We start from the raw sequence: 13,190 nt of genomic DNA, 5'->3' as shown, positions 1-13,190 counted from the left end.
TCAACTTTTGGTGGAGTGTTGAGGGAACAACTCCCACTGAGCGGATCCACGGGCGCCCCAACAGATAGCTGTAGGGGGGGTTAATATCCATTATTTGGAAGGTGACTTGACAGGTGTGAGGGCCTATTTGTACTGGGAGATCGATCTCTCCCCTAACCTCTCGGCGAGTGCCGTCGAAGGCACGAACCACCATTGAACTCGGCTTTAAGTGGGAAGCATTGAATGGTAATTTCTCCAAAGTGCTATTAGGCATCACGTTTAAACTGGAACCATTATCGATGAGCACCTTGGCTACGATATGGTCCATACACTTGACTGATACGTGTAAAGCCTTATTATGCCCTCTCCCCTCGGCGGGGATTTCTTCTTCGGCGAAGGCAAGATAGTTGTTGGCAGTGATATTGTTGACCAACCCTCTGAAACCTTCTACCGAGATATCTTGGGCCACATGGGCCTCGTTCAGAACTTTTACTAGCAGAGCCCGATGAGGCTCGGAGCTCATAAGTAACTCCAACAACGAGACCCTGGCCGGAGTTTTGTTGAGCTGTTCGATAACCTTGAATTCGCTCTGCTGAATTATACGGAGGAACTCGCTGGCTTCCTCTAGCGACACCTCCTTTTTACCATCCTTTTTCTCCGGGAGGCCCTTTGCCGGAATATCTTTATTCGAAGCGTGGGGTGCTTCGCCATCTTGTTCCTCCACCACTTTTCCTTTTCCCTTGACGTCCGCGGGTTGGACTGGTAGGTCCGGAGGCGCGAACACACGACCACTACGGGTCACACCACTTAGTCCCGTGATATTCGTTACTTTAGCTGACAACGAGCTGACGTGGGTGGCTTCTTCTTCCTTCTCCCTCGGAGGTGTATATCTCCATGGGACTGCGTGGCTATTTTGGTACGGGAAAGGAACAGGTTTGGCTACTAAGGGGTGTCCGGGCTTTTGCGAAGCTGCACTTTTAGTGAAGTATATCACCAAGGGTTTGGGCTTCGCAACACTGCTCCCATCCGTGGACTGCATGCATATATGCTGCTCCTCTTTTCCTTCACTGCCGACTTCCAGTCGACCTTGATCTATCATCCGCTGTAACAATTCCTCTACTCCCAAACACGTCTCCATGTCATGCAGCTCGCCAGAATGTAGCAAACAGGAATCCTCCTTACACCCACTATGGGGAATCACACCTCCCTTTTGTAGGGCCTCGAAGATAAACCTCCTAGGGGTTGCCACATCCCTTAAAGGTTTAGACTTGCGCGGTCTATCGGACTCAACGACGTTAATTGCTCCCCCTCCATGATTGGCGAGCGGGTTGGTTCTCACATTGGGCCGATCCTCTTGGAAAGTCAGCCATCCAGCATCCATTAAATGTTGGACCTTGTATTTAAGGGCCAAGCATTTTTCAACGGAATGCCCTGGGACACCCCCATGGTACTTGCAAGTTGCATTAGGGTCATACCACTTTGGGAAAGGGGGTTGGAGGACCCTTCCGGGAGTTACCACGGCTAAATGATTGGTGATGAGGGATGGCAAGAGGTCCTCGTACGTCATTGGGAGTGGGGTGAATTCTTGAAAAGGCCTCGGAGGGAAGTTCCTTGTCGTGTTGGAATTACCGGCCGGGCGAGTCGTGTTCGGAGTTGGAACTTGGGGAGCTTCCCTCTGGGTGGGTGCTTTAGGCTGCACGGGTGTTGAACTAGAGGCGTTTCCGGTATGAGCCGAGAAGCTCGGGTGATGTTGCGCGTACTGATGGGTGCCATGAGGCGTTTGCTGGGGTTTGACCCACGCGGGTGTTGAAGAGACGACATGGGTATCTCCTTCCTTCCTTTTTGCCCCTGTTGCCCCGATTCTTTTGGCGTTCGCACTCGTGGAGGAAACATAATCAAACTTTCCTCTTTTCAGTCCTACCTCGATTCTTTCCTCGGCGAATACTAGATCCGCAAAGCTAGACGGCATGTAACCTACTAGCTTTTCATAGTAGAACACTGGTAGAGTGTCTACCATCATGGTGATCATCTCTCTCTCAACCATGGGAGGAGCTACTTGTGCCGCCAAATCTCTCCACCACTGCGCATATTCTTTAAAGGTTTCACCCTCTTTCTTGAACATATTCTGCAGTTGAGTGCAGTCGAGAGCCATATCATAATTGTACTGATATTGCCTTAGGAAGGCAGTAATCAGATCCTTCCAAGTACGGATACGGGAAGCTTCCAAATTAGTGTACCACACTACCGCGGCTCCGGCCAAGCTATCTTGAAAGAAGTGTATTAATAGCTTCTCATCCTTAGAGTGGGCGCCCATCTTACGGTAGTACATCTTGAGATGGTTTTTGGGACAAGTCGTCCCTTTATACTTGTCGAAGTCCGGCACTTTGAACTTCGGGGGAATAACAACATCGGGTACTAAGCAAAGATCCGTCATTTCTGCGAACGGATAGTCCCCAAATCCTTCCACGGCCCTCAATCTTTCCTCAAGGAGATCGAGCTTCCTCCTTTCTTCAGTTGCCGGGGATGGTCCTTCCGTGGACAAGACTATTGGTTGTGTTGCGATGTTGGGCTGAGGCAACGTGTTGGGTGCCGGCCCTTCGGGGATCGGGGGATAGAACTCGACATCCCTTCGAGCATAGTCTTGAGGGTCTTTGTGGACTTCGTTGGGCTATTGAGGAGGCTCTCTTTCAAGGACGGGAGAAGCAATGTGGCCCGCATCTTCTTGCAAGACGGGTGGTGAGTAGTTGGGCGGCAATCCATAAGGGTAAGCGGCTCGGTTGTATCCTAGGTGAGGGCTGCCATCGTGCCCCAGCGTGTCCCTTCCCCGTCCTACCATGTTTGAGGGAGGATGGTGCGCAGTTGCCAAGAGAGTCGGGTCTGCTTCGGCAGCCGAACTGACAGCGGTGATCGAGGCCGTACCCGAATCAAATAAACATGAAAATGCAGTAACTAGGAAGTGATCCTAGGTCGTTTCCCAACGAGCAGTGACAAACCAAATGTTCATAATATACTTGCAGTAACAGTAACGATTGGGGGGGGGGGGGTTTGTTTGTTTTGTGATTAAAGAGCAGAACAAGTAAACTGAAATACGAAACTACTAATATTAAAAACGGGTTGATTCCTCTGTTTCAGAAGCCATTCTCTTATCCTGGGTTGGAGAATTCGTCCCTAACAATCAACCACTTAATCCAACCCTATTTCAATTTACTAAGCGAAAATCAACTTAGGGTTTTCAATACGTGATTAGGCACCACATACACCAGTTAGCCCTTCATCCATTAAGCATGAACGCAAGTTAGGCTTAGAGGCAATTCATCGAACCCGAAGCGTGCACTGATTAATATTCACGAATTTGGGATACTGGTGAAGGGAGAACTGCCAGGAAACCACATTACAAGCGAAACCTCAAATAGAGTTGGGCTTCGTCCTCAAAAGGAAACAACACCAGAAAATCTAGCCTTCCATGGATTCAAACAGAAAACGCAATTGAAACATGAAGCAGAAACGTAAATGAATGGAAACGTAAATGAACGGAAACGTAAACGAACAAAAATGTAAAATGGAACAGAAACGTAAATGAGAGTAGAAGAAGAAGCAAGAACGAAATTGTAATTAGAAGCAGAAAACGTAAAATTGCATTACGAACTCAGAAACGTCAAAACAGAAAAACGAAAACCCTAAAACAAAGCTCTGAATAATGCATAGCATAACAGAATAGAATGCCCTGCACGAATCCCAAGGCAGCTATTTAAAAAGAGTCACTCAAAGTCACTGGGCGCTATTACAATACTCTGGCCCAAAACGAAATAAACACTGAACAACATAAAATAAAATTGTGAAATTTCCTAATTAGAAATTAACTAAGGTAAGCGCTGCTTTATTTGCCCTCTTCAAGTCCACAACCAAAATCCGGATTAAGCCCAATGTTTCATTAATTCCTGAAATTAGATTAAAAACATCAAATTAGCTAATTGAGCCCAAATAATAAAACTGCCTAATTAATTGACAATTAAGACCAATCAATAATTAAAATGGTGCAAAAAGGGTTTAGAAAATAGAAGAAAATGATGGCACATCAAAACCCCCCATACTTAGCCTTTTGCACTCCTGGGCAAAATGAAACAAAGAACAAAATCCAAGGATATCAAAGGGAGACAAACAAAAACATTCACATATTTCTCAATGAACATCAAGGAATGAAAGGAATGGGTAACATCTAACGTATGGAGATCCAAAAAGTCAAGACATTCATGAAAATCATCCAAGCAACCCAATCATGGCAAAATAGTTAATAAGCTCAAGAATGAAAAGTGATAAAGCCTCACAAGATATGCACTCTATCTCTCAAGTGTCTAGGCTACTATTTACCCTCAAAGCACCCATGAAAGCAAACACCACATAAACTTGGCAAGATTCTAAAATTGACAATCAACCCATAAACACAAGCACATGAGGATCAAAAGGTCTTTTTAGGTTGTAATGGGGCCAAGGACAAGGTATGGAGAAATATGGAATAAGTGGCTAAATCCCAAAGGAATAGAGGAGCAAAGGGGAATAAGTGCATATTAAGAAAAAAAATAAGAAAATAAAAAGAAGTAAAGATAAAAATTAAACATGAAGAGTAGAACCAAGAGTTTCATCATTCTTGTGCCATTTAAGATCTTATTCACTCAACTTTATTGCTTTTCTTTTTCTTTTTTCGAATTTTTTTTTTAACTCTTTAGCCTTTGAGAAACAACATTTCATTCAGCATGTCCAACATTTAACCAATATACAATGTACATCAAGTATGGCCCAAAATACATCATGAAGCATAGCCAACAAAACAAGTTGTCCAATGAAACAAAAACCCCCCACACTTATTCCCAAAACAATTCCAAAGCTCCAAAATTCCTTAAGGATATGGTAATATCATGGTTTTTCACTTAAGGCTTGTAGTGAGCTTCAAAACAAGGAAAGGGAAACAAGGCTCAAAAGGGCTATCAAAGGAATTAATTCAAGGTAAGTCCATTTGGCTAGAAGCTTATAAGAACAAAATTGCCTTAATCATTTCCAAATATGCATGTGAATTAGGACGCATCAACAAGAATCAAGCCAAGGCTATTGTGCAAGCAATCAATGGGGCAAAACACACCAAATGATTATAATGATGGATGGCTCAAATTCTCACAAAGGTAAAATCATCACTTTCAAATTGAGCTTTCAAAACTATCATGACATGTAGAGAAGAATCAAGGATTTCAAGTCACAAAATGTCAAGAACTTTTATTTTCAAAACAATTACCCATTTCTTGAACATATCCTATAATTCAAAGAAAAACATGCAAAGTCGTACGTGCACACGAAATTGACCCAAAATATTAAACTGAAAATCCGACGAAACTAACAATATTAACAAATTAACACAACTAACAAATTAACAAAACCTACAAAACTAGCAAAACCAAAGAACACTCCCCCCCCATACTTAAACAACACATTGTCCTCAATGTAGCACAATTAAAAGATTAAAAACAATTAAATCATCAAAGAGAATTGGACAAGTGTAATAAAAGCAAAGAAGGAGATAGGAAAAGAAAAACTCCCTAAGTCATGGTGGAGGAAGAGTAGGGTGGAGTAAGGAAGTCTCTTCCACCACTACGTCCACTAAAGAAGGGTTCGTGAGGAATGGCTTAAGTCGATGTCCGTTGACCTTGAAGCTCTTGTTTGTGGAGTCGCTTTTGATCTCAACTGTACCATAAGGAAAAACATTAGTAACAACAAAAGGACCAATCCACTTAGACCTCAACTTACCACTCATGAGTCAAAGCCTAGAATTATACAATAACACTTTTTGCCCAACCACAAAGTCTTTTTTAACTATCATGCTATCATGGAACTTCTTGGTCTTTTCTTTGTAGAACTTGGCATTCTCGTAGGTGTCTAGGCGGATTTCATCTAACTCACTCAGTTGCAACTTCCTTTCCTCGCCAGCTTGATCCATAGAGAAGTTGCAAGTCTTCACTGCCCAGTATGCTTTGTGCTCAATTTCCACTGAAAGATGACATGCCTTTCCAAAGACAACCCGATAAGGAGACATTCCTATGGGTGCTTTGTAGGCAGTCCGATGTGCCCAGAGAGCATCATCAAGCCTGGTACTCCAATCTTTCCTGCTTGGCTGCACAATCTTCTCTAGAATTCTCTTGATTTCCCTGTTAGAAATTTCTGCCTGTCCATTAGTCTGGGGGTGGTATGGTGTGGATACCCTGTGTACCACCCCGTACTTTTTAAGCAGGGCATGTATTGTCCTGTTGCAAAAATGGGTTCCTTGATCACTAACAATTGCTTTAGGTACTCCAAACCTGCAAAACAGATTAGACCTGACAAAGTCTGCGACAACTTTAGCATCATTAGTTCTAGTGGGCTTGGCTTCCACCCATTTTGAAACATAGTCAACTGCAAGGAGAATGTAAACATAACCAAAAGAGACAGGAAAAGGACCCATGAAATATATACCCCAGACATCAAACACCTCACATAATAGCATAGGTTGCTGAGGCATTTGTTGTCGCCATGTAAGTGTATTTCCTGCTCTCTAACACTGCTCACAAGTGCTGCAGATCTTCCACGCATCTTTAAAGATGGTGGGCCAATAAAAACCACAATCAAGCACTTAGCGAGCTGTCCTTTGAACACCCAGATGACCTCCCGGTGCGGAAGAATGACAGAACTGCAGGACTGAGTCAGTCTCATGATCTGGAATGCACCGTCTAATGACCTGATCACTGCACAATTTCCACAAGTAGGGGTCATCCCAAATAAAATGCTTAGCATCACTTTTAATCTTATCTTTTTGGGCCTTAGATGCTAAGGGAGGAAAAACAGAGGCAACTAAATAATTGACAATGTTAGCAAACCAGGGAGTAGAAAGAGAGTCATAAATACTATACAATATATACAAATGATCATCCGGGAAATCATCCCGAATAGGTGAATCTGCATCAGAGACACGTTCGATCTGACTCAAATGATCAACAACTAGATTTTGTGCTCCGCTCCTATCACGGATCTCCAAGTCAAACTCTTGGAGCCAGAGCATCCATCGGATCAACCTAGGCTTAAAATCAGCCTTCTTCAACAAGTACTTTAGAGCTGGATGGTCAATATAAACAATAATGCGAGTACCAAGCAAATAAGATCGAAATTTTTCAAGAGCAAAAACTATGGCTAGAAGCTCTTTCTCAGTAGTAGTATAATTTGCTTGGGCAGCATCTAAAGTCCTAGAAGCATAATATATCACCCTGGGCAATTTATCAATTTTCTGAGCAAGGACAGCCCCCAATGCATAATTTGATGCATCACACATAAGCTCAAAAGGGGCTGTCCAATCGGGTGCCTGGATGATGGGGGTGGTAGTCAACGCTCTTTTGAGGCAATCAAAAGCCTCTTTGCATCTATCATTAAAGTCAAACTCCACCTCCTTTTGCAACAAGTTGGACAGTGGAAGGGCTACTTTGCTAAAATCCCTTATAAAGCACCTGTAGAATCCTGCATGACCAAGAAAAGATCGCACCTCTCGCACACAAGAGGGGTAAGGCAATTGTGAAATAACAGAAATTTTTGCAGGATCTACTTCAATACCCTTATTGGAAATAATGTGGCCTAAAACTATACCTTGCTCAACCATAAAATGACATTTTTCAAAATTTAGAACAAGGTTAGTTTCAATGCATCTATTCAAAACTTTTTCCAAACTATTCAAACAACCATCAAAAGAGGATCCATATACAGTGAAATCATCCATAAACACCTCTATGCAATTTTCTAAAAAATCACTGAAAATACTAATCATGCACCGTTGGAAGGTACCAGGGGCATTGCACAGGCCGAAAGGCATCCTCCTTGTCATACCCTAATTTCGTCCGGGGACCTTTGCTTGATGACATGCGACCATTCTTTGGTCCTTGTGAGGTGCTTGGCACCCATCATTAGGCAATTTATGAAATTCCAGGACATGCCGAAAAACCAAAAAGATGTTGATGCACAATCCGTAAGTTTCCGTGACACATCGGAAATCAAATGGAAGCATCGTTGCATAATTAAGTGAGGTTCCGTAACATTCCGTAAGTCAAAAAGGGGATGATTATGTAATCCGCAAGGTTCCGTAACATTACGGAAAGAAAACAAGTATCGTTACGAAATTCGTAAGTTTCCGTAACTTTACGAAAAAAGAATTACCAAAAAACAGCAGAGGGGGGTGTACTTAGTAAAAATGGGGGTGCAAATAGCACCCAGGCCCATTTGGGCCCTCCAGAAGATTCCTCCAGAAGGCGGTTGCTTCTGGAGGAAGCAACCCTGCTCGCCTGGGCGAGCTGAGCTCGCCTGGGCGAGCTGGGCGGCAACCACCTCCCCTATTTTGCTATAAATAGGGGAGGAAATGAAGAAGGAAGGGATCCAGCCCCTTAGGCACTTCTCTCTCTTTCGAATTTGCTTGGAAAAATTGTTTCCGTGAAGAAAATCTAAGCCGAGGCGCTTCCGAAACGTTTCCGTAACGTTTTCCGTGAGGAATCTCGCAAAGGTTTGAACCGTTCTTCGACGTTCTTCATTCGTTCTTCATCGTTCTTCGATCTTCAACGGGTAAGTACCTCGAACCAAGCTTTTCGATTCATTCTATGTACCCGTAGCGGTCCACATTGTGTTTCGTGCATTTTTATTCTCGTTTTGTTTACTTTTTATACCCCCTGTTGACGTGCTTAAGCCATTTTACTTAAGTCGTTTCTCGCTTAACTTAAAAATAAAATAAATTTCCACCGAACGTTTGAATTATATTATCCGTTAACTTCGGTTAAAATAAATTCCGACCGTTTGGTCATGCCGTAACCACGTTGGAAATCAAAAAGAGGTTAAAAATAATATAAATAATCAAAAAAACATCTTTTAGTAAAATAAAGCGGAGAATCAATCGGACGTTTTCTCTTTGGGATTTCTCATTCTTAATCGAATTGATTAATAACTAAAGTGAAACTAAGGCTAAAATCAACTCGCCTAGTCAAGCTCGTCCACAAAAATAGGCTTTTGAAGTTCGTCATTTCAATTTCTCACTAAGTAAAATGGATCATTTTTAAGGTCCAACGCCTTAAAATGATCACCTCTTAAAGTAAAAAAGAATCACTTGATAAGAAAGAACTACGTAGGTCTGAGTTCCTCATTGAGGATACGTAGGAGCAAAAGCCCCGCTTTTGTCGACCACCCCAAGAGATCGTTAATGGTCCAATGCCTTAACGTTTCTCTCCTTTCAAAAACAAGAGATCGTTAATGGTCCAACGCCTTAACGTTTCTCACCTTTCAAAATCAAAAGACCGTTTAATGGTCCAACACCTTAAATGACCTTTTGTTCAAATAAAAACATATTTTGCAAAAAGACAAAAACAAACTTAACCAAACACTTTGTTCCAAAAGAACTACGTAGGTCTGATTTTCTCATCCCAAATTGAGGAATACGTAGGAGCAAAGGGAAACACCCCTTGTCGACCACAAAAAAGAGAAAAATATAAAAAGGGTATAAAGGATATAAGGACATAACAGGGAACGTAAAAATCAAAGTCATGTTTGCACATTCAATTAAAGGCTGCCGTCCCTTGGGACGGACGTGTGGGGTGCTAATACCTTCCCCGTGCGTAAATACAACTCCCGAACCTTTCACTAAAAAGTTCGTAGATCGCGTCTTTTCCGGTTTTTCCGACGTTTTCCTCAAATAAACGTTGGTGGCGACTCCGCGCGTATTCCTTTCGTGGAACACGCATCCCGCGAGTCACGCGTCGCCCTCCCGCCGAAGGGTAGGTTGCGACAGTTGGCGACTCCACTGGGGATTGTTTTTTAGAGAGTTAGGCCATTTAATCTTGTGCAATGTTTTATCATGACTTTCTCCTTTGTTGGTTTCCTTTCATTATGTTCTTGTGTATATAAACTTTTTGTTGCTTTTAGTGCGTTTTAAATGTATGCATGAAGTAAATATTTATTCATTTGATGCACACAAACACCAACACTATTTGCACACACTGTGAGTGAAAAAGGGCCCTATACCCGGGTTCATGGGAGCATAAGGAGTGGAGGTGAATCTGTGATCATGCTAGGTCTCCGACTTGCTTGATTACAGTGAACCCTCATCTAGAGCTTTTCTCTTTGAAAACCTATTGTTGCTAGTAGTCCCTACTGCTACAATATGTTCTTCAAAGGGGATGATACCTCTAGAAACCATCAAGAGAGATATAACTACCTTGGGGATTATTGCTAAAAGCCTAGTTAGTTCTCTCCCTTATAGGTCCCTTAAATAGGGGCACGAAGCAAACACGCTGCGTGCCATTTTTCACACTGCCATGCATGAGTATCATATACCCTTTTGCTTATGTTCGGTAAATATTGTCATACTGTGCACATTCCCGCATTGTGTCTTTTGCATAGGCATTGCATATGGGTTCTGTCTTGATCCCTACTGTAAACAAACCAACGGAGGGTCCGTGTCGCCTTCTTAAAAACGTGCGTTGGGGCATTTCGCTACCCCTAGACGTCGTATCTAAGAAGGGGACAAATTCCCCGGACCCCCGCATTCCTAGATTGCATCTGTGTCATATGCATTCCATCATGCATTCATCCATCCCACCCATGAGGTATCGGAGTTTTGATTTGCACCAGCTTTTGTCTCACTTTAGTAAGCATGGGAACAAATCAAACCGGCAAGAGGTTCTACCAAGTCAAGGTCAAAAGCCTAGATACCACCAGCATCAAGGAATTAGGGCGGTTGATGGAACCCCTCCAAATGCAAGCCTTCTGCAAGACTTACGGAAAGATCTTAGAGTTGACCATAGCAGAGGTGTCCATAGAAGCCATTGCATCACTTACCCAATACTACGACCAGCCCTTGAGATGCTTCACATTCGGGGACTTCCAATTAGTACCAACCATTGAAGAATTTGAGGAAATTCTAGGATGTCCTCTCGGGGGAAGGAAACCATATCTTTCCTCCGGGTGTCTCCCCTCTTTGAGCAGAATTGCAACTGTGGTCAAGGATTCAGCCAGAGGTTTGGACCGCATAAAACAGACTCGGAACGGCATAGCGGGCCTGCCACAGAAGTACCTAGAAGACAAGGCGAGGGGTATGGCCAATCAAGGAGACTGGGTCCCGTTTATGGATGTGTTAGCTTTGCTAATTTTCGGGGTTGTCCTCTTTCCAAATGTGGATGGTTTGGTAGACCTAGCAGCAATCGACGCTTTCCTTGCCTACCACCATAGCAAGGAAAGTCCGGTGGTAGCTGTCTTGGCAGATCTGTTTGACACATTTGACCGAAGGTGCGAGAAGAGTAGCGCACGGATCATCTGTTGCTTACCCGCCCTCTGTGTTGGGTTGGTTTCACACTTGTTCCAACAAGACACGAGACATCCATGTCCGCTCCTGAGCCATCGCTCGTGTACTGAAAAGAGGAGAATGGATTGGGACCAGCTCTTGGCCGGGATAGGAAGTAGAACAATCAGTTGGTTCCCCCGATGGAAGGAAGGAAAAGAAGGAGTCCTTTTCTCATGTGGAAGATACCCAAACATTCCGCTGGTAGGAACGAGGGGTTGTATTAATTACAATCCCACGCTCGCTATAAGACAACTAGGGTACCCCATGAGGGGAGCACCGACGGAAGAAAGCATGTCTCCTTTCCTTGTGAGGGATCTCGGCGCACAAAATTCCAAGACTATACAAAGAATCCATAAGGCATGGGAAACCCCGTTAAGGAAAGATCAAGAGCTTAGAGGCATTCGTAATGGCATCATTGGTGGGTACCACGAATGGCTGAAAGTTCGCATACGAGGTTTAGATTGGCTCGCCAAGTTAAAAGTCGTCAGCGAAGAGAATTGTGAAGCACCGGAAGAGGACGAGGAAGTCCAAGCTCTCAAGAGCGAGTTAGGAAAGGCAAAACTCGCCAAGGAGAAGTTCAAGTTGGCTGCTACACACGTTCGGAAGGAGTGTGCCGGGTTACGGGAAGAGAATGCAATTACCGCAAGAGCCCTTGAACGAGAGACCAAGAGGGCTCGCAAGGAAGAGTATGGCCGGAACAAATTTCGCGGAGCTCTATGGTGTAGCAATAGTGAACTCAAGTTGCGAAGGGAAGAAAGGGACCAGTCGCGAGCACATAGCATGGTTCTGAAAGAGGAGTTGATGGCTTGTTCAAGGTCCAAAAGAAGCTTGTCTCAGCGTTTATGCGAGACAGAGACCAACATGTTAGCTATCATCGCCAAGTACGAAGAAGAGTTAGGTCTAGCCACGGCCCACGAGCATAGAATCGCGGATGAGTATGCTCAAGTATATGCGGAAAAAGAGGCTAGAGGAAGGGTGATCGACTCTTTACACCAAGAGGCAACCATGTGGATGGATCGGTTTGCTCTTACCTTGAACGGGAGTCAAGAACTTCCCCGATTGTTAGCCAAGGCCAAGGCGATGGCAGACACCTACTCCGCCCCCGAAGAGATTCATGGGCTTCTCGGCTATTGTCAGCATATGATAGACTTAATGGCCCACATAATTAGAAATCGTTAGGAAACTTGTATGGTCTCTCAGACCTTGACTAGATACGACTTCCTTTTTGAAATAAAATGAGTTGGTCCCATGTTTCTACTCCAAAAAGCTTATGCAAATCAAATCACTCCTACATTTTATCTCTAGCATGCATTGTATGTTGGTCTCGTCCTTTGTCACGGGAAGCCGGAAGGTCCATATCACCTTCTTAATTGTACACATGGGGCACTGCGCCCCCAAATGCACAAGTAAGAAGAGATAATTTTCCGGGCTCTCGTGTCCGTAAAATGCATTCATATCATGCATCGCATAAGCATCTCTTCATAACATCATAATGGACATATCCTGCATTTGTCCGTTATCATATTCCAGCCTCACATTTTGCATGAGTCATGGCATCATCATGCATATGCGTTCAACAAACTTTTTGATCTGCAAAATTGCATACCATTTGTTTTCATGTTTGCTCATCCTTGCGTTTTCCTCTACAAAACAAAAACAAAAAAGGGGGAAGCGTGAAACTTCACACTACATTCTTAGTTTCATGTGTTAGGCACCACGAGCCAACCATGTTGGGATCATAAACCCGTTTCACTCAAAAACAAAATAATTGAACATGGTACCTAATGCATGGTTAACTAGGAAATGGTGTTTCTTCGGGCATCTCAATTTC

This window comes from Glycine soja, chromosome 8, assembly GCF_004193775.1.
Source record: "Glycine soja cultivar W05 chromosome 8, ASM419377v2, whole genome shotgun sequence".
Taxonomy (NCBI): Eukaryota; Viridiplantae; Streptophyta; class Magnoliopsida; order Fabales; family Fabaceae; genus Glycine; species Glycine soja.
The sequence above is the reverse complement of the archived record's forward strand: the minus strand, read 5'-3'. Positions refer to the sequence as shown.